A 26,775-nucleotide genomic window follows, 5' to 3' on the forward strand; every position below is an offset into this window, starting at 1 on the left:
GAATTGCTCTCACCCTGAGTCAAAGGAGCCTGGCCCACCCCACTCCCACCCACCAGGCCAGCCTGGAGGAAACTATGTAGCCAGTGATCTCTGTCACTGGTCACTGGAAGGTGAGGGCACTTCCTAGAGCCACCCTACTGTGATCATGGGCTGTCTTCTGCTGGGCTTGGAGGTGGGATTCAGGGAGGCTCCAGGCAGGAAAAATGGGGGGGGGGGGGTGAGGTCAAGGCAGCTGCCCCAGAGATCAGCCTTTCAAGACCTGGCATCTGAGAAAGGAAGGGTGTCTCTATTCGATGAGAAAAACATCAGGGAGGCCAGCAGTCAGGAGCTGAGCAGGGTTCAGACAACCCCTTCTTTTTGCAGCATCTTTGTGGCTTCTGGTTGCTAGGATCAGGCTTTTCTGTTGCTAAGCAACTAGAGCTGGTGGATTAAAACCAATTTCCTGAGCTCACTGGCAGGGGGAGGGAGAGAAAGTGCAATGCAGATGCCATGGAGAAGCTCATCCAGGCCTCCAGGCTTTGTTGGGGGATGTGGGCGGTGGTGGGTGAAGGGAAGATGAGGCACAACTTTGAGCTGATCTCCAGGGAGAAGAGGGGTGGCAGGAATAGGAGAGGATTAGGCACCAGGTATTCACTATAAAGCCTAAAAGAAGAGAGTGAGACTGGCAATTAAAATGCCAATTAGAGGGATCCCTGGGTGGCGCAGTGGTTTAGTGCCTGCCTTTGGCCCAGGGTGCGATCCTGGAGACCTGGGATCAAATCCCACGTCGGGCTTGCAGGGCATGGAGCCTGCTTCTCCCTCTGCCTCTCTCTCTCTCTCTCTCTCTCTCTGTGTGTGACTATCATAAAAAAATTAAAAAAAATAAAATGCCAATTAGAGCACTAATCAATGCTAATGCTGCTCCTTTTTGAAACCTCAGGAAAGGGCTGTTGGTCCCTGGGGTGCTTCTGAACCACCTGACCAGGCCAGACAGGACTGGGCAGGGTTTGTCCTCCAAAAAGTGGGAGGATCAGAGTATTTTAGGGTCCACAGGGCCCCCAGGGGTTCTGGGGTTCAACCTCTTGCTGAATGCCAGAGGCCCCTCCACACCTGTCTGCTCAGATAATAACCTCAGTATGACAGAGAGCTACTTCTTCCTGGGATAGCCCTTTCTGTACCTTATCCTTAGAAAGTACTCTGTCCCTTGTAGCCCAAGTCAGTCTCACTGTGGCTCTTCCCTCAAGGGCCAAGGGAGCTAGTCCAATCTGCCTTGCTGTAGGGACCTGTAGTTTGTCTCTTTTGTGAGCCTCATACCCCACCTCTTGCCACTTCTTGGGGAACAGCCTTGGTGGAAGACTTATGGTGACTGGTGCCCTCTGGTCCCCCACTCTCAGTCTGATCTTTAGCCTCCTTAGGGGGTGGGCCACTAGGATAGACAAATTTATAGAGTTCCTGGATTAATTCATCTCCCAGAGTCCATGCTTTTTCCACCACCCTGCTCAGGTGGATACCTCCTAGCCCAGGACAGCGTATCAGGTCAGAGGGAAATAAATTACTCTGAAGGTTGTTTACAAACCTAACAGAGAGGTTTCCAGTTTTGAAATGAGGGGTATGATGAGCTCTGTAATCCCATTTTCTAGTGAAATAACTGTAGCTGTTAAATTTCATTAAATTAATGTTGTCCTAATGTCATACAACAAATGAAGCAGTATTTATTCAAGAAACTAATAAATCTTTGTAAGAACAACAAGAGTCTATGGCATTTGAAGCATGAGTTTTCCTGTCCCTGCTCACATCCAGCTCAGTGTGATGAAAGTTCTATTCTGGGTGGGTGTGATCAATAACTTACAGTTCCATCATCTAGTACTCAGCTACAGTTTGATCCCTGGAAAGGTAAGATGCTAGAATCTTAACATTACTTTCTAGTTCTTTGTTGTAGAAGCTTTATTCTAGACTGGTGGAGCCAAAAGCCCTGGAGAGTCTTTCTACCACCCAGCTTCTCCTAGTGTGTGAGGTGAACGTAATAACCACTACACTACGGAAACTGGCCTAGCTTCTCCTAGTGTGGCTGGCCAAAAATATTGTGTCTTTGTTTACCTCAGCCTCATCTCACTCATAGGGTGGAGCTTCCATGCTAGGTTAAGTCAAGATGAGAAAAGCAGCAGCTATCATTGTTTCCAGCACCTTGCTTACAGAGCAGGGGTGTCATTCTGGGAGATGTGGGACTGGTATCCCCACCTCCAGCTCAAGTGCAGTGGGGCAGAATTTCTGCCTGGAAGAAAGACAGGTTTTTAAGAATGGAGAGCACCTCAGTTCTCCCTAAATAGACTAATATTATGTGGAAAAGTTCTTCCCTGGGGGTATTTTCAGAAACAATAAAGGTCTTGGTGGTGAGTAATTAAGAGGGAACTGGTAGCTCCATGACTCTAGTAGCAACTGTAGATTGGTAGACTAGCTAGAAATGTAATAGAAAAAAAAAGCACAGAAAGATCTAAGAAGTACTATTCTAGGATCTAAGCAAGCCTCAAAGACTGATAATACCCTGCCCCTGCAATAAACTACAACATTAATTGGATCAGATTGTGGAACAATTTATGCCCACAGGCATCATTAAAAACACAATGGTGGAATTAAGCAGCAATTAGCATAGGCTAATAGCTGGGTGTGATACCACTGGAGACAGATTTGCCAGAAGCTAAAAGGAGATCTCCGTGAAAGAAGCAGAGAGCCCCGCTAAAACCACAGTAGTAGTAATGCTGTGTGCATGTCCAAGGCTACAGCTACTTCTGGGGAGCAACATAGGGCCATGTACTGCAGGAAAGAGACTTCACCAAACAAGTCCAGAAAAGTCAGTAGTAGTATCCAGAGTTGCTACAATATATTATCTAAAATGTCCAGTTTTCAACAAAAAATCATGAAACATGCAAAGAAATAGTAAAGTGTGATCCATAAATAGGGAGAAAGAGCAGACAATAGAAACTGTCATGAGGAGGCCAGATGTTGAGCTTAAAAGGCAAAGCACCTATTACAAATATGTTCAACAACTAAAGGATATCATGCTTAAAAAATTAGAAGAATGTATTATAATAATAATGTCTCATCATATAGAGAATATCAATCATGAGAAAGAAACTTTTAACAAGAACTACATGGAAATTCTGGAGTTGTAAAGCACAGTAAGTGAAATAAAAAATTCAAAAGAGAAGCTCAATGTAGTTTTGAGGTGGGAGAAGGAAAAAATCAGCAAACTTGAAGGTAGATCAGTATATATTATGCAAATTGAAAAAGGATTGAGAATATAGAATGAAGAAAATGAACAGAGCCTCAGAGAAATGTGGGACATCATTAAAAACACCAATATACACACAATGAGATTGTAGGAAGAGAAGGGAGAAAAGGACAGAAAAAAAATCAGAAATAATGAAAGCTCCTCAAATTTGAAGAAAACATTAATCTATACATCTAAGAAGCTTTTACAAATAACAGGTTGGATGGACACAAGGAGAGACATCCCAGACACACCACAGTCAAGATGTAGAATGCTAAAAACAAAGGGAAATTTTGAAGGCAACAAGAGAAAAAAATGACTCATCATGGACAAGAAAAACTTCAGTACAATTAATGGCTGACTTTTACCAAAAATAATAGAGGCTGGAAAATAGTGGGATGACATAGTCAAAGTAGTGAAAAGAAAAAAGTTGTCAACCAAAAATCTTTTCTATGAAATGTCCAAAATCCATAGCAGAAAGTAGATTACTGGTCACTAGAGACAGAGGAAAAAGGAGCTAGGGGAAATACTGCTACTAAATATAATCTTCTGGGGGTAAAAAAATGTTCTGGAATTAGATAATGGTAATCGTTGGAACATTAAAAACATACAAAAAGCACCAAATTTTACACTTTAAAAGGATGAATGGTATGGTAGGTGAATTTTAGCTCAATAAAAATTTTAAAAATAAAAATCTTGAGTCACTAGCCTAGCTTTCCAGCTAAAGAAACTAGAAATAGAGGACCAAACTAAACCCAAATTATGTAGAAGAAAGGTAATAATTAAGACTACAAGAGATATAAATTAAATAAACAATAAAAAATGGAGAAAATCAATAAAACCACAAATTGGTTATTTAAAAATATCTGCAAAACTGACAATTTTTAACTGGATTGACCAAAAAATGAAAAAAAGATTCAAATTAGCAAAATTAAGAATAGATCTGGGGGGTTCCAGGGTGGCTCAGCAGTTGAGCATCTGTCTTCAGCTCAGGGCATGATCCCAGGGTCTGGGATCGAGTCCCACATCTGGCTCCTTGCAGGCAGCCTGCTTCTCCTTCTGCCTATGTCTCTGCCCCCACCCCTCTCTCTCTCTATCTCTCATAAATAAAAACTTTTTTTAAAAAAAGAATAAAGCTGGGATATCTACAACTTTACAGAAATAAGAGGAGCACAAGGGAATACTATCAACAACTATATGCCACTAACTTAGATAACTTAGATGAAACGGACAAATTTCTACAAAACCACAAACTATCAAAATTGATACAAGAAGAAATAGAAAATCTGAAGAGATACATTAAGAAATTGAATTAGTAATTAAAACACTCCTCCCTTTCTCAAAAAATCCCTTTACTGATTAATTAATTGTATCAAACATTTAAAGGATAATTAGTACCAGTCTTCACTAACTCTCCCAAAATAGAAGGAAGCATTCCCAACTCAGTCTATGAGCCCAGTATTACCTTGATACCAAAGCCAGCCTAAGATATTACAAGAGAATAAAACTAAAGACCAACACCTTTCATGAATACTGATGCAAAATCCTCAACTAAATATTTGCAAATTAAATACAGTAACATGTAAAAAATATTGTACACCATGACCAAGTGACATTTATCCCAGGAATGCAAGGTTGACTTAATTTCTGAAAGTCACCTAATGTAATACATCATATCAACAGAACGAAAGACAAGAACCACGTGATCATTTCAAAAAATGCAGGAAAAAGAATTTGAAAATACACAATATTCTTCGATGATAGAAGTATTCAATAAACTAAGAATAGAAGGGAACTTCCTTGACCTGATAAAGGCCACCTATGAAATAGCCAAGGCTAATATAATACTTATTGGTGAAAAACTAATTTCTTTCCCCCTAAATCAGAAGCAAGACAAGGATATCTGCTGTCATCATATCCATTCAACATTGAATAAGAATTTCCAGCCAGGCCAATTAGGCAAGAAAAAGAAATAGAAAGCATCCAAATTGGAAATGAAAAAATAAAATTATCTCTATTTGCAGATTACATGATCTTATCCTAAGAAACCTGAAAAATATATATTAGAACTAGTAAATTAGTTCAACAACATTGTAGGATACATTGTAGGATACAAGTATACAAAGATCAATGATACATCTCTGTAATAACAATAAACAATGTGAAATGAAATTAGGAAAACAATTCCATTAAGAATAGCATGAAACAACATAAATTAGCTAGGAATAAATTTAACAAAATAAGTATAAAACTTACACTCTGAAAACTACAAAATACTGTTGAAAGAAGTTAAAGAAAACCTAAACAAGTTGAAAGACATCTCTTCTTCATAGATCAGGAAATTTCATATTGTTAAAATGAAACTTTCTCTTAGTTGATCTACAGGTTCATTACAATTACTATCAAAATCCTAGCTGCTTTTTTTTTGCAAAAATTGATAAGTTGATTCTAAAATTTGTATGGAAATGCAAGAGATTCAGATGGCCAAAACAAACTCGAAAAAGAAAAACAAAGTTGGAGGACTCACACTTCCAGATTTAAAACATACTACAAAGCTACAGTAATCAGACAATATAGTACTGGCATAAGGATAGATAGGCACATTATTAATGAAATAAAATTGGGAGTCCAAAAACAATTCACATTTATTGTGAATTGATTGCTGTTAAAAGTGCCAAGATAATTCAGTGTGTGAAAAAAATAGTCTTTTTTTGACATGAGGTAGGATTTATTGGTGGGCATGAATAAAGAGGGGGTAGTGCCAAGGTTCTCATGAGTGCAGAGCCTGCCGTTTGTACAGAGGGCCATGATTAGGGATGTATTTGACCCCACAACCACTGACGATAAGCCACTTTTCAGCCACCATGTCTTCAAATTTGTCCACATTAAATTTAGAAAAAAAAAACACTTCTTGGAAATGTAGATCTTCTGACAGCCAGGGAACTTGAACTTGGCCCTGCATAGGGCCACAATCACATGTTCCTTATTCTGCAGCTTGATACAGATGGACATGATGACTTGGCCAATGTGGACCCTGGCCACTATGCCCTAGGGCTTTGCAAGGTCACCTTGCATACCTGTCTGGAGCCTGTCAGCCCCAGCACAGGACATCTTGTTGATATAGATGATATGGAAGGGGTGGAATTCCACTCAGGTGTGAAAACCATCTTTGCCACAGCTTTTCACCATGTACTTGTTAGTACAAATATGGGCAGCATCCAGAGCTTCAGAGGAGAGCTACTCATATTCATCTGATACCATGTGCCCACATAGTGGGAACTCCTCGACTTTTGCCTGCTGCCCCAGGTCAAAGATGTGGATCTCAGCATCAGGGGCACCTCTACAGAAGGGAGACTTGGGATATTATTTGTTTTTACAATACTGGTAACACCAGTATGGACAGTGCTCCATGGTGACACCAAGACCTTCAGTGTGCACCAAAGGAAAGTAGAGTGAAAAATAGTCTTTTCAACAAGTGGTGGTGAGTCAATTGGATGCAAATGAATTAAGTTGGACCCTTACATCACACCATATACAAAAATGACCTCAAAATGAAACATAGGCCTAAATGTAAGAACTAAAACTGTAAAACTCTTAGAAGAAAGAATAGGAGTTAATCTTCATGACCTCAGTTCAGGCAATGGTTTCTTAGATATGATAACAAAAGCACAAAAGAAAGAAATGGATAAATTGGACTTAATAAAAATTAAGAACTTTTAAAATCATATACCCAAAAGAATTGAAAGCATGGACTTGGACAGATATCTGTATACCTATGTTCATAGCAGCACTATACACAATAGCCAAAAGATAGAATGATCAAAATGTCGATCAACAGATGAACGTATCAACAAAATGTGATATATACACAATGGAATATTACTGAACTTTTAAAAAGAAGAAAATTCTGACACATGCTACAACAGGGATAAACTTTGTTGGCATTATGATAAGTGAAACAAACCAGTTATGAAAGAATAAAGGTATGACATCACTTTTAGGAGTTATATAGAGTATTCATAGAGACAAAATGTGGAATGTTGGTTGCTAGGGGTTCAGGAGAAGAGGATTGTGAGTTATTGTTTAATGGGTACAGAATTTCAGTTTGGGAAAAAGAAAAAGTTCTAGTTTTGGGTGGTACTAATCATTGCAAAACAATGTGGATGTACTTAATGCCATTGAAATGTATACTTAAAATAGTTAAAATGGCAAATTTTATGTTATGTGCATTTTGCCACAATAAAATATTTAAAACTTTTGTGCTTGAAAGAACATCAGCAATATAGGAAAGACAACCCACAGTATGGAAGAAAATATCTGCAAACCACTTATCTGAAAAGGGTTGAATATACAGAATATATAAAGAACACTGACAACTCCGTAATACAAGAGAAATAGGCAAAGGGCTTCTGGTCTGGCTTGTAAGGAGCTTAGAAGTCATTTATCACTCTAATTAAAGCTAAACAGACTGAAAAATCACAAATGTTTCTTAGATCCATCAGAGAAGTGAGGTCACAGGGAAAATCACTGTACCAAAAATTATAAAGACAGTTGAATACAGAGAATCACAACTTATTGGAGCTGACACCTCTGTGGAACAAGCAGCATGGCTGGAAAACCTAAACTGTAACTGGAAAATTTTTAGAGGCTCAGTGTGAGAAAGTATGAGACCTAAAAACTCCAGGAGGGGCCCATGATGGGCGGGGGGGAAACATTTTGTAAATTTTACCTCAACAGCTCTACAAAATTCTCACAGTAAAGACTGAAGAAAAAGCCTTTCCTGCTTCTGGCAGGAGAAGGGAAAATGTAGCCATTTTGAAACACACCAGAGCATTCTGTTCTTCTTAACAAGGTCTGCTCTCAGCAGAAACAATTTTACTAGAGCCTAAACTATAGGGGTTTTATTGGAGACTAACTCACCTGGAGGAAGAGAAATACTCAAGGCAGCAGAAGGAAGGAAATAATAAAGATTAGAGCACAAATAAATGATGTAGAAACTTAAAAAACAATAGAACAGATCAATGAAACCAAGGGCTAGTTTTTTGAAAAAAAATTAATAAAATTGATAAAACTCTAGCCTGACTTATCAAAAAGAAAAGATAAAGGACCTAAATTAATAAAATCACAAATGAGAGAGGAGAAATAACCAACACCACAGAAATCCAAACAATTCTAAGAGTTTTTCATAAAAAACTATATGCCAACAAATTGAACGACCTGGAAGAAATGGATAAATGCCTAGAAACATACAAACTAACAAAACTGAAAGAGGAATAAATAGAAACTTGAACAGACTGAGATCCTGCAAAGAAATTGAACCAGTTATCAAAAACTACCAACATACAGAAGTCCAGAACCAGAGAGCTTCATGTGCAAAATCTACCAAACACTTAGAGAAGAGTTAATACCTATTCTTCTCAAACTATTCCAAAAAAATAGAAAAGAAAGGAAAACTTCCAAATTCATTGTATGAGTCTAGCAGTACCCTGATGTCAAAACCAAGTAAAGACATCACTAAAAAAGAGAACTACAAGTCAATACCCATGATGAGCATAGATGCAAAAATTCCCAATAAAATACTAGCAAATCAGATGCTACAATACATTAAAAAAATCATTACCATGATAAAGTGGGATTTATTCCTGGGTTACAAGGGTGATTTAATATTCACAAATCAATCAACATGATACACCATATCAATAAAAGAAAGAATAAGAACCATGTGATCATTTCAATAGATGCAGAAAAGCATTTGGTGAAGTATAACATCCATTTATGATAAAAATCCTCAACAAACTAGGGTTAGAGGGAACTTACCTCAACATAATAAAGGCTATGTATGAAAAACTGACAGCTAATATCCTTAGTGGGGAAAAACTGACAGATTTTCCTCTATAGTCAGGAACAAGACAAGGATGTCCACTCTCACCACTCTTATTTACCATAGTACTGGAAGTCCTAGCCACGGAAATCAGGCAACCAAAAATTTTAAAAGGCATCCACAATGGCAAGGAAAAAGTAAAATTACTTGCAGATGACATGATCTCATATATAGAAAACCTGAAAGACTCTACCAAAAAAAATCCACTAAAACTGATGTATGAATTCAGTAAAGTCTCAGGACACAAAATCAATGTACAGAAATTTGTTGCATTTCTATATACCAATAACGAAGCAGCAGAGAAATTAAGGAATAAATCTCATTTACAATTGCACCAGAAACAATAAGATACCTAGGAATAAACCTTACCAAAGAAGTAAAAGAAAACCATAAAACACTGATGAAAGAAATTGAAGATGATACAAAGAAATGGAAAGACATCCCATGCTCATGGATCAGAAGAACAAATATTATTAAAATGTGTATACTACCCAAAGCAATCTACACATTTAAAACAATCTTATAAAAATACCAAAAGCATTTTTCATGCTACTAGAACAAACAATTCTAAAATGTATATGGAACAACAAAAGACCCTGAATAGCCCAAGCAATCTTGAAAAAGAAGAGCAAAGCTGGAGACAACACAATTCTGGATTTCAAGATATATTACAAAGATGTAATGGTCAAGACAGCATGGTACTGGCACAAAACCAGACATAAATCAATGGAACAGAATAGAAAATCCAGAAATTAATCCACAACTATATGGTCAATTAATCTTTGACAAAGAAAGAATATCCAGTGTGAAAAAGACAGTCTCTTCTACAAATGGTGTTGGGAAAACTGGACAGCAACATGAAAAAGAGTGACACTGGACCATTTTCTTACACCATACACAAAAATAAGTTCAAAATGAATTAAAGATGTAAATGTGAGGCAGGAAACCATAAAAATCCTAGAGGATTTAATCCTAGAGGCAATAACTCTTTGACATTGGCCATAGCATCTTCTTACTATATACATCTCCTCAGGCAAAGGAAATAAAAGGAAAAATAAACTATTGGGACTTTATCAATATTAAAAACTTCTGCACAGTGAAGGAAACAAAAACAAAACTAAAAGCAACATAAGTAATGGGAGAAGATAGTTGCAAATGACATATCTAATAAAGGGTTAGTATCAAAAATATATAAAGAACTTAGAAAATTCAACTCCCCAAAGCCAAATAATCCAATTTAAAAATGGGCAGAAATCATGAATAGAGATTTTTCAAAAAAAAAGACATACAGATGGCTAGGAGACACACGAAAAGATGCTCAATATCACTCAGCATCAGGGAAATACAAATCAAAACTACAATGAGATAGTAGCCACACACCTGTCAGAATGGCTAAAATAACACAGGATACAAAAAATGTTAGTAAGAATGCAGAGAAAGGGGAATTCCCTTACATTGTCGGTGGGAATTCAAACTGGTGTGGCCACTCTAGAAAATAGTATGGAGTTTCCTTTTAAAAGTTAAAAATAGAGCTATGATCCAGCAATTGCATTCCTAGGTATTTGCTCAAAGAATACAAAAATTCAGCAATTGCATTCCTAGGTATTTGCTCAAAGAATACAAAAATTCTGATTCAAAGGGATGCATGCACCCCAATATTTATAGCTGCATTATTAATAATAGCCAAATTATGGAAAGAGCCCAAATGTCCATTGACTGATGAATGGATAAAGAAGATCTAATATATATATATCATAAAAAATGAAATCTTTCCTTTTGTAACAACATGAATGGAGCTAGAGTATTATACTAAGTGAAATAAGTCAGTCAGAGAAAGACAAATACGATATGATTTCACTCAATGGATTAAGAAACAAAACATGAACATGGGGGAAAAAGAGAGAGGCAAACTATAAAACAGACTCTTAACTATACAGAACAAACTAAGGGTTGCTGGATGGGAGGTGGACGGGGGATGGGTTAAATGAGTGATGGGTATTAAGGAGATCACATGTTGTCATGAGCACTGAGTGTTATAAGTGATAACTCACTAAATTCTACACCTGAAATTAATATTACACTGTATTTAATTAACTGGAATTCAAATAAAAACTTGGTGGGGGAAGGAAGACTAAAAAATTCCTGGAATTAATAAGCAATTATAGCAAGGCTGCAGGGCACAAGGTTAACATAAAAAAGTCAATCGTTTTCCAAAATTAACAAGTGAAATTGAAATTAAAACACACTACCACTTACTTTATCACCCCTCAAAATGAAATACTTAGGTATAAATCTTTAAAAGTATGTACAAGATCTATATAAGGAAATCTACAAAACTCTGATGAAAGAAATAAAAGGATTAAATAAATGGAGAGATATTCCATGTTCATGGATAGGAACACTCAATATTTTCAACACATCAGTTCTTCTAACTTGATCAATGCAATTTCAATTAGAATCCCAGCAAGTTATTTTGTGGCTGTTGACAATATGACTGAAGTTTTTATGGAAAGGCAAAGGACTGCAAATAGCCAACATGAAATGAAAGAGAATACCCCAAATACCAAGTAAAGTTTGGAAGAACTATATGTGACAAATGATGCTGTTAAGTCCTCTTACTTGAGGACAAGTTATTGTTTATCTTGAGAAAAAGGATATAATAGTTTGTATCTTCTTGGCTATATAAAAGAGCAAGATTCATTTTTGTCTTTGCAGTCTTAGTGGATTGACTATGGTGTAGGCATCATAATCTGGATTAATGCTTAATCCATAATAAAATTATTTTCTTTATCTTTTAAAAACAAAACTGGTAGAGAACAAAGTGGGAGGGCTGATACTACCCAACTTCAAGGCTTACTTACTATAAAGCTTTAGTAATCAAGATGCTGTGGCATTGGTGAAAGAATATACAAACAGATCAGTAGAACCCAGAAATAGGCCCATATAAATATAGTCAACTGATCTTTGGCAAAGAAGCAGAGACAATACAATGGAACAGAGATAGTCTTTTCAAAAAAAAATAATGCTAGAACTGTACATCCATGGACAAAGAAAGAAAGAAAGAAAGAAAGAAAGAAAGAAAGAAAATTAATCTAGTCACAGACCTTACATTCTTCATAAAAATTAACTCAAAAATAATCATAGGGGATGCCTGGGTGTCTCAGTGGCTGAGCGTTTGCCTTCGGCTCAGGGCATGATCCCAGTCCAGGAATCGAGTTTCCATTGGGTTCCCCACAGCAAGCCTGCTTCTCCCTCTGATTATGTCTCTGATTCTTGCTCTGTGTTTCTCATGGGTGAATAAGTAAAATCTTTAAAAAAAAATCATATACCTAAAAATGGAAATGCAAAACTCTTAAACTTCTAGAAAATAATGTAGAAAAAAATCTAGATGACCTCAGATATGTTAATGACTTTTTTATATAATCCATAAAAGAAAGAATTGATAAACTATATTTCATTAAGATTAAAAGGTTCTACTCTGAAAAGACTCTATCACAAGAATGAGAAAACAAGTCACAGACTGGGAGAAAATATTTGCAGAAGAATATCTGATAAAGGACAGTTCCTAATCCACAGTATACAAAAAACACTTAAAATTCAATAATAAGAAAGTAAACAAGCCAATTAAAAAATGGGCAAAAGATCTTAACAGATACCTCACCAAAGAAGACATACAGATGGCAAATAGGCCTATGAAATGATGTTCCACATCATGTGTCAATTAGGGAATTGCAAATAAAAACAACAATGAAATAGCACTATACCCTTATAACAATGGCCAAAATTCAAAACACTGACAAGGACAGTTCCTAATCCACAGTATACAAAAAACACTTAAAATTCAATAATAAGAAAGTAAACAAGCCAATTAAAAAATGGGCAAAAGATCTTAACAGATACCTCACCAAAGAAGACATACAGATGGCAAATAGGCCTATGAAATGATGTTCCACATCATGTGTCAATTAGGGAATTGCAAATAAAAACAACAATGAAATAGCACTATACCCTTATAACAATGGCCAAAATTCAAAACACTGACAACACCAAATGCTGGTGAGGATGTGGAACAACAGGTTCTCATTCACTACTGATGGCAATACAAAATGGTATGGCCACTTTGGAAGAAAATTGAACAGTTCCCTACAAAACTACATCATCTAACCACATGATCCCCTCCAGTTACGCTCCTTGTATTTAGCTAAAAGATTCAAAAAAACCTATGTCCACACAAAAATTTGCACACAATTGCTTATAGTAGCTTTATTCATAATTGTCCAAGCTTGGAAGCAACCAAGATGTCCTTCAGTAGGTGACTTGATAAACTGTGGGTACATTCAGATAATGAGATATTATTCAGTACTAAAAAGTAATGAGCTATCAAGACAGGAAAAGACATACTACTAAATGAAATGCATATTACTAAGTGAAAGAAGCCAATCTGAAAAGGCTACATATAATATAATTTCAAGTATATGACATTCTGGAAAAGGCAAAACTATAGAGACAGTAAAATGATCAGGTTATCAGGGGTTCAGGGGAAGGGAGAGAGGAATAGCTACAGAGCACAGAGGATTTTTAGGGCTGGGAAACTATACAATAATATAAGGGGGAATATTATAATGGAGGAGTTTGACATTTGTCAGAGCTCATAGAATGTGAGCTCTGTTCAATGTTCAATGTGAACATTGAAGAGTGAACCTAATGCAAAATATGGACGTTGGGTGATAATGTGTCAATGTAGTTTATTGATGGTTGAACTTCAAATGTATCACTCTAGGATGTTCGTAGTAGGGGAGGCTGTGCATACAGAGGAACAGAAAAAATATGAGAAATTTCTGTATCTTCCATTCAATTTTGGCATGAACCTAAAAAGAATTTTTAAAAGTCAGACAAAATATTTGAATAAATATTTCTCCAAAGAAGATATATGAATGGCCAATAAACATATGAAAAGATGCTCAACATCAATTGGGAACTGCAAATCAAAATCAAAATGAGATACCACTTCACACCTACTAGGATGGCTATAATAATAATTAAAAAGGAACTAAAAAATAAAAATTTTTAAAAATAATAAAGGAAAAATAAATGTTGGTGAGGATGTGGATAAATTGAAATCATCATGCATTGCTGGTGGGGATGTAAATGGTTCGTTTGCTTTGGAAAACATTTTGGCAGTCCCTTAAAATGTTAAACATAGAGTTATCATTTAATCCAACAATTGTACTCCTAGGTATATACCTAAGACAAATGAAAACACATCTACAAAAAAACAAAAACAAAACAAAACAAACAAAAACTCGAATACAAATGTTCATAGCCAAAAAGTACATAAACTGATGAATGGATAAACAGAATGTGGTATATCCATACAATGGAATATTATTTTGCCATAAAAAGTAATAAATTACTAATACATGCTACAATATAGAAGAATCTTCAAAATAAAAAAAATATTTTGATAGGTGAAATAAGCCAGTAAAAGAAAAAGAGCACATATTCCATTTACATGAAATGTCTAGAACATGTAAAGACATGTAGACTAAAAGTACATTAGTGTTGCTTAGAACTGGAATGGCAGAATGAGAAAATTCAGGGTGATAGCTAAAAGGTATAGGTTTCTTTTTGGAAGATGACAATGTTGTAAAATTGATTATGGCGATAGTTGCACAATTCTGTAAAGATACTAAAAAACATTGAATTGTGTACTTTAAATGGGCTGATTGTATGGCATATGAATTTTGTCTCAAACTTATTTTAAAAAAGCTTAGCAGAACAAAGGTAGTTTTTGGGGTGAGCCATAGAGAATGATCAAATAATCAAAGTAAAGAAAGGTATTTTAAGCTAGTGGAAAAGTGTGAACAAAATATGATAATATGGTACAAAATATGAATGATATGATGTGAATGAAAAAGGCATGTGTGCGTGGTTTAGATAGGTGTTAAGTGGAAGATGAGCCTGAGAAAGTAACCTGGGAACTTGAATGGTATACTCAGCAGTTTGGATCTAATATCACCAAGTTAAATGAAGATTCATGAGTGGTTCCTGTACTGGAGACTGACAAACCCAGATTTCCATTTTATGGAACATGACAACAATCAGTCTATAGAATATATGAAAGGAGGCAAGGAGGTTATGGGTCTTGACCTGCTTTCTCTATGCCCCCCCAACATACATAATTTAGGATATCCTCTGTTTTAGAAGCTTCCCTTCCATCCTTAGCCCTAGACTCCTGTTCCCAGCTCTGCTGCTAATCTATGTGACCTAAATCAAATCCCTTACTCTTCTGCATCCTTGTTTCTCCATCTATATCATGAGGAGTTCTTTTTTTTCCATCAGGAGTTCTGAAAAGAATTTCAATAAGGGCCCTTATCACTTTCCAGTTTAGCTCTTTTTAAGTGGAATTAAGTCCTAGTGAGCAGAGAAGGGACAGCGATAGAGAATTGCCGGAAGGCAAGGAAAAGGGATAAGCCCTTAGAGGTCCTTAGATCATATTGTTTTGGGTTAAGATAGGAACCCATAGGTAGGAATCCATAGGAAGCATACCTTCATTAACAACCTAAACAATCCACTGAAAAATGGCAGGCAGACCAAAAAGTCCTTGGAGATCAGGCATAGCAACACTGTAGTGAGGATCCTTGCTGTGGCCTTTTATGCCTATCCTTAAGAGGTTTCTGGGTTCCTATCCATAATTCACAGAGGCCTTACAACTGAGGAGAAATGACCCAGAGAAGAAGGTCTACTTATCCACAAAGGAGCCATGGTTTAGAAGGCTGGTGTGGCAGTGTCATAGAAACTGGGGATCCAGGTTTAGAAGCAATAAATATGGGTACAGCAGACAAAGGGAGCTGGGATTGATTCCCTGGGGCACCCCTAGGGCTGATGGGAGCTTAGTGAGCATCTGTTCCCCAGCTTCTAATTGAGAGTGGTAGAAGTAGTAAAAAGGGAGTGGAAGGATGGAAGTCTTTGAATAAATCCAAAACTCTCAAAGTTTAAATTGATCCAGGATAAGATGACATATAGTATATGCTCACTAAATTTCAATTTCTTTCTTTTTGGCTACACCAGTCATTATCTTTACTGGTCAGTTCTGATTAGCAGTTATGACATCTGCTAATAAGATGAGGAAATGAATTATCATGTAATCAATATATTTATTGGTAAACAAAATCTTGAGAAATGCATGGCTCAGGAGAGGAAATATTTTAAAGGGTGAAAAATTTGAGAACTGTTGACAGAATCCAAGCATTTAATTTTACTCATGAGGAAACTGAGACCCAAAGAACAGTAGTAACTTGTCTGAAATCACATAGTGAGTCTGGTTCTGTCAGATCTGGAGCCCAGGTCTTTTAGTCTTTTAAGCACCAGCCAGAACTCTGTTTCCTCTGCTCCTCTCCACTCCAGGACTGCTTATTCCCCACAATAAAGTAGGTACTCAGGAAAGATTTGTTGAATTAAATGAAACCCATCAGTTTTGCCAGGAAAGTGTCTAGCTTAATTGTTTCCATGGACTGAAAGTGATCTGTGTTGGCAGAATTGGGCCAAAAAACCTAGACCTTAGGCCAAAAAGTCTAAAACCTCTGTAAGGCCGTATCACTAAGTATTGAGTATTATGACAAAATCATGGGCTTCTGGACCATGTTAAATTTATGGCAACAGTAACTTAGATTAAGACAACATTACAGTCTCAACCCAAACCACAAATTCCAAAACTCCAAGATCCCTTTGACCAGGTGAGTGTTTTATTGTACCCCTAATGTCACTGAACTGGCCCTGAGAGTGGCTGTGGCTTGGGTGGAGCTTGGTAAAGTAATTCAGGGAAGGGCAACTTTGTTTTCGTTAGGCACAACAGGTCTATTTCTCTGTGGCAAAAAAAGGTTCAAAGAATGAGAGCCCCAGAAAAAGCATGAATTTGCAGCAGACCCCAGTGAAAGGAATGGCAAGTGAGGAGCCAAGGGAAAGGGGTGGAGAATGCTGTTACCTGAGCATCTTTTTCATAGCTTTTGAGGAGCCAGATCTAGAGAAAGCTCATAAAGACGATGAAAGTAAAAGTTCACACTAGCTCTAAACACCAGGGCTTTGAAGCATTGATGAGAGAGTATGGAGTTGACATCCACCGCCCATCCGGACTCCTGGAACCCTGGGTCCTTGGATGGAGCCTGTACCCTTCATCCTAGGTTTTTCCCTCAATGGCATTGCCTGCTGAGTTTGCAGTTCTGTTGGTTCCCTTCTCATCTCTCCTTGGAGGTGGCGTTGACCAGCCCTCTCCCACCACATAAGGACATCTTGTTCTTCCTGATCTAGGAAAGCAAGCATTCCCTGGGGTCTGGGAGGGTCAGAGAGGGGAAGTTCTAATGTTTGTAAGCAGATCAATCGGTTGCCTGGGCAGCCCCAGGGGCTCCTGGTCCAGATATTCTTCACCACCTTCCTTTCAGTCCCCTTCTCATCTTTGTCCTGTCTCCTCACATGGTCTCTTGACTACTTTGTTCATTGCCCAGACACTTTCAGCAAGCCAAGAACAATGCATTCCATCTCCCTGGAATTGTCACTCAAATATGGGGGTTGGCTGAAGAAGAAAACTGCAGTGTGCTCCTCACTAGGCCTTTCTCCAGCCCTCAGCCCTTTCCTGTCTGGCAGTGGGGACTGCCCTGGTGCTCAAATGCTGTCTCCAATCTACCTTATAGGCTGAGTGCTACATCCAGCCTTCTTGGCAGCCCAGTATAGTGAAATACTATTCAAGCTGATCTGAGTGGCCTCAAGGCCCAGGAGAAGAATCTGAAGGGTGACAAGGGCAGCAAGAACCTGTGGAGTTGCAGCAGTTGATGAGTCAATGCTTTCTGAAGGGTTTTGTTCTTGTCTTTCTCTGCAGTAATTCTATTCTCAAGGACATATGAAGGGACTCCAGAGTCTGGCAAAGATTTTGTGCTTGTATTCCCCATTCCAGGCTACCCACACTGTGGCAAAATCTCCTTAAGCCACACTGTCTCCTGGCCTGAGAGTCACTTTGGTTTCCAAATAGTCCCATAGGGCCATTTTAAATTTTATTAAGGAAATATAAACTAAGATAACATAAGAATGAAATAAAAGTATGGCCATTTCTTTGGGGAGGTATGGAAGGAAGACATGAGATAGATCTCATATCCTATCCTATTAACAGATGTACCTCATGCAATTCACTCCAAACCCCCTTCTTGAAACAACAGATGTTTTTGCTGGCCATGGGCCAGCCCAGTCCTGAAGGCCAGTTTCCTCTGTGTTGCCATATTCTCTGGCTCAATGGCAGAACAATAGGTCTGCAACAATTTTAGGATTCTGTCTACTGTTTCATTCATGGATTTCTAGTCTCTCCTATCTGAGTGAAGACTGTAACCTTTGTCTAGGCCAGTGAGTTTAAAAAGAAATTAATACTGTCTTTATTTGGTATTATAGTTATTGGTTTGTTTTACTAAAGGTAAATATTTACAAGGGCTTTGCCTCTCATTTCCCCCAAGAAACTTTTTTCTACAAAAATCTTAAGTTTTTCAACTGTAATTCTTCCTGCATGGGTTGTCAGAACCCATTCCCCATGTTTGGGCAAGTGCTACCATAGGGTCAAAATATGTAATAACATCAAAAGGATGTATAACATCAACAACAATAAAAATGCCAAAAATATCCTTGAGTACAAAAGAGAAACACAAATGCAACATTTGCCAAGTCAGTTTCCGCTAGAAACATTCTGAAAGTGGAAGTCATCAATTAAATTAAAAAGTACTTGTAAATGACTTATACATAAATGTTCATAATAGCTTTATTTATACATCTAAAAACTGGCAACTACCAAAATATCCATTAACAAGTGAAATAATAAACTGTGTTATATCCATACAATGGAGTACTACTTGGCAATAAAAAATAACAAAATATCAATACACACTTTATTTTGAATCTCAAAATAATTATGCTGAGTGGAAGAATCTCTAGATAAAAATAGTACATACTGTATGACTCCATTATTTATTTAATTTTAAATTTTTATTTGAAGTATAGTTGACTTATTATATTAAATTCATTTCCTGTATACAACCTAGTGATTCAACAATTATATATATTACAAAATGTTCATAATAAGTGTATTATAATACTATTGATTATGTTCCCTATGCTATACTTTTTATACCCATGACTTATTTTATAACTGGAAGTTTATACCTCTTAATCATTTTCCTTCACCATTTTCCCCATCATTCTACCCCCTTTCCCTTTGGCAACCACCAGAGTATAATTCAATTTATATAAAATACTAAAAAATGCCAACTAATCTATAGCAACAGAAAACAGATTAGTGGTTGTGTGGGGATGGTGGTAGAAGGAGAGGTGTACTGAACAAGGGTGTGATGAAACTTTTGAGGGTAATATGTTTGTAACTACAGTATTGCAATGACTTCATGGATATATACATGTACCAAAGTTTACCAAATTATACATTTTAAATGTATGCAGTTTACTGCACATCAATTATACCTTTATAATCTATAAAAAGCATTAGATTTAGAGCAAAAAATTAAATATAGCAAATGCTGTTGGGCTAACTCAATATCCATTTCAATTCTCTTCTCTATTTCTGTCAACATTACAGAAGCTACAAACTCTAAATGCTTACTTTTCTAGACTCACGGCTAGAAGTTAGAAAGTTTAAAATATTTCTAAATCTATGGAACCCCTTTTCCTTTCCAATTGCAGTCTTACACTGGAGCACATTATATAAACCATATAAAAGGAGGGCTGCACTGGTGTTATATGGGAATGGTTGTCAGGATACTGGAACCTCCACTGATTTTTTTTTCTTATTTACTTTCTCTTCATTTATCCTCTCCTTCCACTGTGCTCCCTGAGGGGTACTAAATAATCTCGAGTTGTACAGATCTCTTCTTTCCCAGGCCACTTACTTTCTCAGTATCTATCGTAAAAGATGATAGAGTCCAATCCTTTCACTTGATAGATGGAGAAATTGAGCCATAAAGAGGTGAAAGGACCTGTACATGGTCTCAGAGACAGAAGCAGAAGTTGGTGGTCCAAGTACTTGGGAAGTACTAAGACAGAGCCCTGTGTTGTGCCTGTGGTGGTGTTTCTGAAGACGTTTTGTTTTGATGGGATTTTCTCTTCAGTTTCTATACAAGTGTCTTGCACCCTTAATGAATTCCTGCTATGCTAATCCCAAGCACAACTACTTCCTTGCCCCCTGCTTAGTCCTGTTTCTATTTGGTCAGGGTCTTCCAGACCTGTGAACCTTCTTCCTCCCTTCTGGAGCAGCCCAGATATCTGCAGATCTCAGCAGATCTGCAGCAGGCTCACTTGATGGTAAAGTTGTGACATATTGGGATAAAAACACCAAATTAGAACCAAAAGCTCTGGGTGAAACACTGGCAGTCAGGAGGCTACAAGGAAACAAGTACTTCGGTACAAGTACCACTTCAAATGAAAAGAATTTCAAGCCCCCAAATAGCCTAGGAACCAGAAAGTATAAACAATCTTGATTCCTAATCCTTCTCTGGATGCCTACAAGGAGCTCCACCCAAATTCAGAGGGGCAGCTCCAGACCCTCTTCAAAGATACTGGGTCAACAGAGGTGGGGTTTCCTCCACTAGGGGTTAGAGGAGACAGGAAGAGGGAGTTCAAGGGGAGGGGTAGCTATAAAAGGAGCTGATCTGGGCTGGGCCAAAGGGTTCAGGAAGAGACACTTCACTGAGGGTAGGAGAGAAGGAAGGCCACTGTAGCGGAGAAGGTAAGATTTAGAGAAATCAGGAGCTTGGAATAAAGCATCCTGGCCTCTCCAGAAAAATCTAGAAATGAGATTAAGGCTGAATCTCACCTAGGAGGAGGTGAAAGTGATTAAGTTTAAAATTTCTGGGGTGGTTTCTGGCGACATGAAGCTGAGAGCTAGAATGCCTTTCAATCTCATAATTTCTTTAATTTGGTGATTATACCAGAGCCACAGACCCTATGTTCCCTACATCTGTACCTGCCATTTAGTAGCAGATGCATTCCAGGCCAAGTAACAAGGTAAAGAAGACTGTAACTCCAAAAGCAGCCTTCTTGCAAAAGTAGGTCACCATGTGTGTTGCCTAGCACTCCATGTGAGGGAACTGCCAAGCAAAGCTGGAAACAAGCTGTAAGAAGGAGTTGTCTTCCCCCCACCTCTGTCACACACACACACACACACACACACACACACACACTCCTTTTCCAACACATTATTGCCCTTTAGAACTTAAATACCATGATTTGTATAAGGAAAGACTGAGAAAACAGGAAACAAAAGTGGAAGTCACAAAAAAATAAGAACTGAGGCCCAGAAAGGGAAGGTCATAGAGAGTGTAGGGACTTGTCCAAGGTAACATAATTTGTCAGTGGCAAACCTGGAGCTAGAATTCTGACTCCAGATCAAAAATGGAGATCAAGATGAAGTTGCTCTCTTGGGTAATACCGTAGCTAGACTAAAGAAAGATCTTCCTACAAAATCTTACCATTTGTGACAGCATGGATGGACTTTGAAGGTATTATGCTAAAGTGAAATAACTCAGACAGAAAAAGACAAATACTATACGATTTCACTTATATGTGGAATCCTTAAAAAAAATTCAAGCTCACGAATATAGAGAACAGATTGGTGGCTGCCTGAGATGGAGGTGGGTAAAATGGGTGAAATGGGTCAGAAGGTACAAATTTCCAATTATAAAATGAATAAGTTATGAGGATATAATATACAGCATGGTGACTATAGTTAATAATACTATCTTGCAAATTTGAAAGTAGCTAGGAGCCTGGATCTTGAATTCTCATGATAACAAAAAAGTTGTAACTATGTATAGTGATATATGTTAAATAGACTTACTATGATGATCATTTTGCAATGTATTAAATCATTATATTGTACACCTGAAACTAATACAATGTTATATCAATTATACTTCAATAAGAAAAGAAAGATCCTCTTCCATATAAAGACATATAAAGCTTTGCACAGTAGCAGTGTTGTAGCCAATAAGATTTATCCGAGGAGCGATTATTGCTAATTGAAAAGACATATAAGACATTGAGTTAAAACACTGAAAAAATTATCTGAAATATTGATTTGGAGTAAAGCAAAATTTGGATCACTCACAAAGTATCCCTGAACCCTAGGGATTCTTCCCCAATGTTTAGAAACCTGCTGACTGTTTTCTAAGGATAACCCCTGGCTTCTCATTACATAGGACCCTAGGTATAGGTCCAGACTCCAGGCCAATGCATTTGATTTCACATTGCTTAGAACTTGTGTTAGTCTGGGGCCTCCAAGGATTAGACAATAAAATGGGATTAAGTGTGCAAAGATTCATTAAGGAAAATGAAAGTAAATGGGGAGGGAGCCTGGAAAGATTAGGAGAGCCATGAAACTATAATATAAATCTGCCCCTGAATAAAAGAAGGAGGGCGGGAAGGTTGAGTGAAAGTGTCCTAGTCTGCCCTACACTCTAAGGAAGGCTTGTCAAGGCCAACAGGAATTGATGAAGACAAGGTCAGTTGGCAGTCAGAGGACTTCTGTGTCTCCCAAGAATGGGCCTACTTGTAGCAGGTGCCTCAGTGAAAATGCTGGGATGGGTTTCAAAGCAAGGTAGCCAAGGCCCTTCGTCAGTTATGCTCTTTGTAGTTAGAGGTCTGCAAGGCGCACTGTCTTGGGTGCTACAGAACTCCACCTTTAACTTCTACTATATCCCTTCTTTGCCCAGCTGCAGATGCTTTCCCATACCCATAGGCCCAACTGGGGCCTTGAGTCTCTAGAGAAGGAGAATAGGAAATGACAGAGACCGGAGAGCCTCTGTCAGAAGCACTGAAGTCAGACCTAAGTTGAACTGTGGCTCTTTTCTTCCATGGCTCTGCACTGCAGCATGAGCTAACATGTTCATACCATTCATGCTTGTTGTCAGTCAAAACCACTCAATTTCACTCATATGTGGAATTTAAGAAACAAAACAGATAAACATAGGGGAAGGGAAGGAAAAATAAAATAAGACAAAAACAAAGAAAGAGTCAAACCATGAGAGACTCTTAATTATTGGAAATAAACTGAGGGTTGCTATAGGGGAGGTGGGTGGGAGTATGGGGTAACTGGGTGATGGGCATAAATGAGAGCAGTTGAAGCAACTGGGTGTTGTATGCAACTGATGAATCAGTAAATTCTACTTCTGAAACTAATAATACAGTATATGTTAATTAAATTTAAATAAAAATATTTTTAAAAACCACTCAATTCCAGTAGCCCTTCTGGAACCCTGAATATAAAGAACTTTTATTGCTTCATATACCCATTATCCTTTCTTTCTCTAGCCTCTCAATCACCCAAGTCTAAAGAACACAGAACAAAACAGAATGGCCAAGGAGGTGGAGGTGAGAGTTGGAGAGTGTCACATGTAACTGTTTTCTTCCAATAGTGGGTGTGACTACTGAAACCAGGATAGGGAAAGGTTAGGAACTAACATTTTATTAATCTCCCCATGCCAGCATGCCTAACCTGCATTATTCCACACACCTACACTGATAGGTATTAGTGTGCCTGCTTGATGGATGAGAAAACTGGGGATACATGTAAGCCACTTGCATATGGTCACACAGCTCAAAGTAGTGGAGCCCTTAAACTCACAATGAACCTGAACCCCAGTGAGGGGGGACACAAGCTTTGCCCTTCAGTGAGTTTTTCCTCTTCTAGAGCCCTGGGGACTGGCAGAGGTACAGCTCTTTCTGCAAGCTGCTTCTGCTGGAGGCCACCACTAATCTGCATTTCTGTCTGCTGACTGCCATGCCTTCAACTCAACTCCAGCCCCTCAGAGGCCACTGCCTTAGTGTCTCTTTCCCAAAATACTTCTCAGCTTCTGGCCTTGATAGGAAATGGGAACCTCTGGATTAAGACCAGAATCAGGGCTCAGTTATAGATAGAGATCAGAGCAGAGGTCTGTAAATGGCTTGAAGCAATCCAGGAAGGGCTCTGGTATGGCAAGGATTGGAGCTGGGCTTTCTGAGTACCTCAGTCTACGAAACCACCCACTACAGTAAACAGAATATGCTATCCTGACACAACCGTGGTCCAAAGGGATTTCTTTATTACTCTAGCTTTGATTTTTACAATTTAAAAGCTCACGAAGCAACAGTCCAGGAGATTTAACAAGCACATTCCTGGACACTGAATCATAGGTGGGAGGAGGTAAAGGAGGGAGCAGAAATCTAAGGGAGGGCATGAAAGACTACAACATAGCAAAGTGCCTATGTTGCCAAACAATTATTGATTATTGTTTCCCTTCCTACCTGATTATTTGAAAATAGGTGTATGTAGTATGTTCCAGAAAATGTTTTGTCAATTTAGTATTACTAATGTTTAGTTTTACTACTAGAAATTTTCAATAAATCTTAATTTTCTGAAAAAAAGGAAAGAGAACTTGGTGGTATGGAAAAGATACACATGTCTACCTTCTCATCCCCAGGCAAGTCAAACTAACACATAACTATGGGCTCAGAGCCAGCAAGACAATAGGCATCAGGGGCCCCAGTCCCCAGTGTCACCTTTTTCCCTGTTCTGTACTGACTCTCTAAAAGTCTGGTGTTTAAGAAGCAGGTTATATGTGTGAGAACTATAAGCAGATGAGGTAGCAGCTGGAGGGTGGCTCTAGATAGCACAAGTCCCTTGAGGGGAGCCAGAGATGAGATGTCTTATGTGTGGAGGTCTTCAAAACGAGTCAAAAAACTGAGACAAAGTGGCTTCCCATTAGAGGCAAGAAGTCTCTTCAGAGGAATTTGTGATAGATAAAGAATAAGAAGGCTGGAAATAAAATATTTCTGACCTAGGATGAGGGGGAAGGTGATTACAAAAGGATCAGTGGGGCTCAGGGCAACATCAGTGACTGAAAGATTCCCACACTCCCAAGCCCTCCACATACCAGGGTTCAAGGGTTTGCTGAGGGGCTCAGTGGGTGGAAAGCCTGCTTTGTTGGTAGTCTGTCCTTTATATCTCACATATATGAGGCTTGGAGGTAGTCAGCTGGCTCAGTCAGTAGAGCATGCAGCTCTTAATCTTGGGGTTGTAAGTTCAAGCCCCATGTTGGTATAGAGATTACTTAAAAACATATGAGGTTTGTTTTCTCTAGAGCAGTGTTTGTTTTATTTTATCTTAACTGCACATTAGAATCACCTAGGGAGCCTTTTAAAATACTCCCCAATCCCCTAGAGATGCTGATTCAATTGGTCTGAGGTAGGGCCAGTACATCAGTATTTTTTAAGCTCCTCAGGGCATTTTGGTGGGCTGCTGGGACTGAGAATAACTGTTCTGGAGGAAGCCCATAGTCTCAGTCAGATGCCAGCTTAGGTGAGGACTTAGTGGAGGTAGAGAGGAAGAAACAAGAGGTATATGCTATAGAAAGCACACACTGGCCTATATGAGCCAGGAGATGTATGTCGGGGCACTGTTTCTGCCACTGCTTTACTGTGTGACCCTCAAGTCCTCATCTCCCTCTGAACCCCCCATCTCCCCCAGTACAACAAAGGAGTTGGACTTCATAGCTTCTAAGGATCCTTCTGACTTCTTCAACATTCTAAAAATTTACTAGACAGAAGAAAAGAGTGGGGTTGGTGGAGAAAGGGGTGGATATTTGGGCTGCTGCATGCTATGCAGGGGGTGCAAAAGAACACTGCTAACCCAACTCCCTGAGAAGGGCTGGTCCCAGGGAATTGTCTATCCAGAGCCCACATGGAAAGGCATGGAAGCTGTCCTTAGATCCTCCTCAATTGCGAGCCCACTAGGCACAGACCATGCCCAAGTGTAGGATCTCACTAGTGCCATCACACACAAGTTTATTAATATTATTTATGGTCATCGTAGGAGTAGTGATCTTAATTTGACATCCAGCTTTCCCATTTCATAATGACAGCTCAAATGTGTCTATAGTAGTATCCCAAGGAGCTGAAACTACTTCAACTGTACTCTCTTTTTCATTCTTATTATCTCTCCACTGGGGAGACAAAGTCCCAAGGAGCTGAGGTAGAAGCATATGTGGTAATTCATATTTCAAGTCACTGGTTTCCAAGTTTAATCCTAGCTGAGATTCTCAGCACACACTTTGGACTCTATGTATAGATGTCTTCCCAGTTGGGAAGGACTTATAGCCCATCAAAATCCTGTAGGGAGCTTTAAAAAAGTACTGATGTACTGGCCCTACCCCAGAAAAATTCAAATTCTAACCTCTCTTTTCTGAACCTCCTTTCCCAGCCAGTGACCTCATGCCCCTTGGCAGTCTCTTCATCCATTTCTTACCTCTCCCCCATAGCCCTACTCATGAATTACATACAGAACACAATTAACAGCTTCACCATGCAACAACTGGAAATTCCTTAAGAAAGATATTTTGCTTTCTCTTTCTCCTTAGTTCCCTACAGCTTAACACAGAACTGAGCAGACACCGCACACCTTTCACAAGTGGCTAGTTGGCTCATCTGATAAGGTTGTCAGGGTTGATCAACCAAGGGTTGTAAGAACTCAGTGAAGTAGCCAAATATTCATGGATTTTGAGAGTAGGTATTTTGGAATATAGGTCCAAAGCCTTGACTTGCCACTACAGATTCTCCTCCTCCCTCTCCCACA

The 26,775-nt window shown here is 38.4% G+C and overlaps 1 protein-coding gene and 1 pseudogene across 1 annotated transcript in view; both read right to left on the reverse strand.

Moving 5' to 3' along the window:
* SLC16A2 (solute carrier family 16 member 2) overlaps positions 1–26,775 on the reverse strand; it is a 116,122-nt gene that overhangs the window by 44,908 nt on the left and 44,439 nt on the right. The gene's annotated exons all lie outside the window — the stretch shown is intronic.
* Positions 6,018–6,658, reverse strand: LOC144308247 (large ribosomal subunit protein uL16-like; annotated as a pseudogene).

This window comes from Canis aureus, chromosome X, assembly GCF_053574225.1.
Source record: "Canis aureus isolate CA01 chromosome X, VMU_Caureus_v.1.0, whole genome shotgun sequence".
Taxonomy (NCBI): Eukaryota; Metazoa; Chordata; class Mammalia; order Carnivora; family Canidae; genus Canis; species Canis aureus.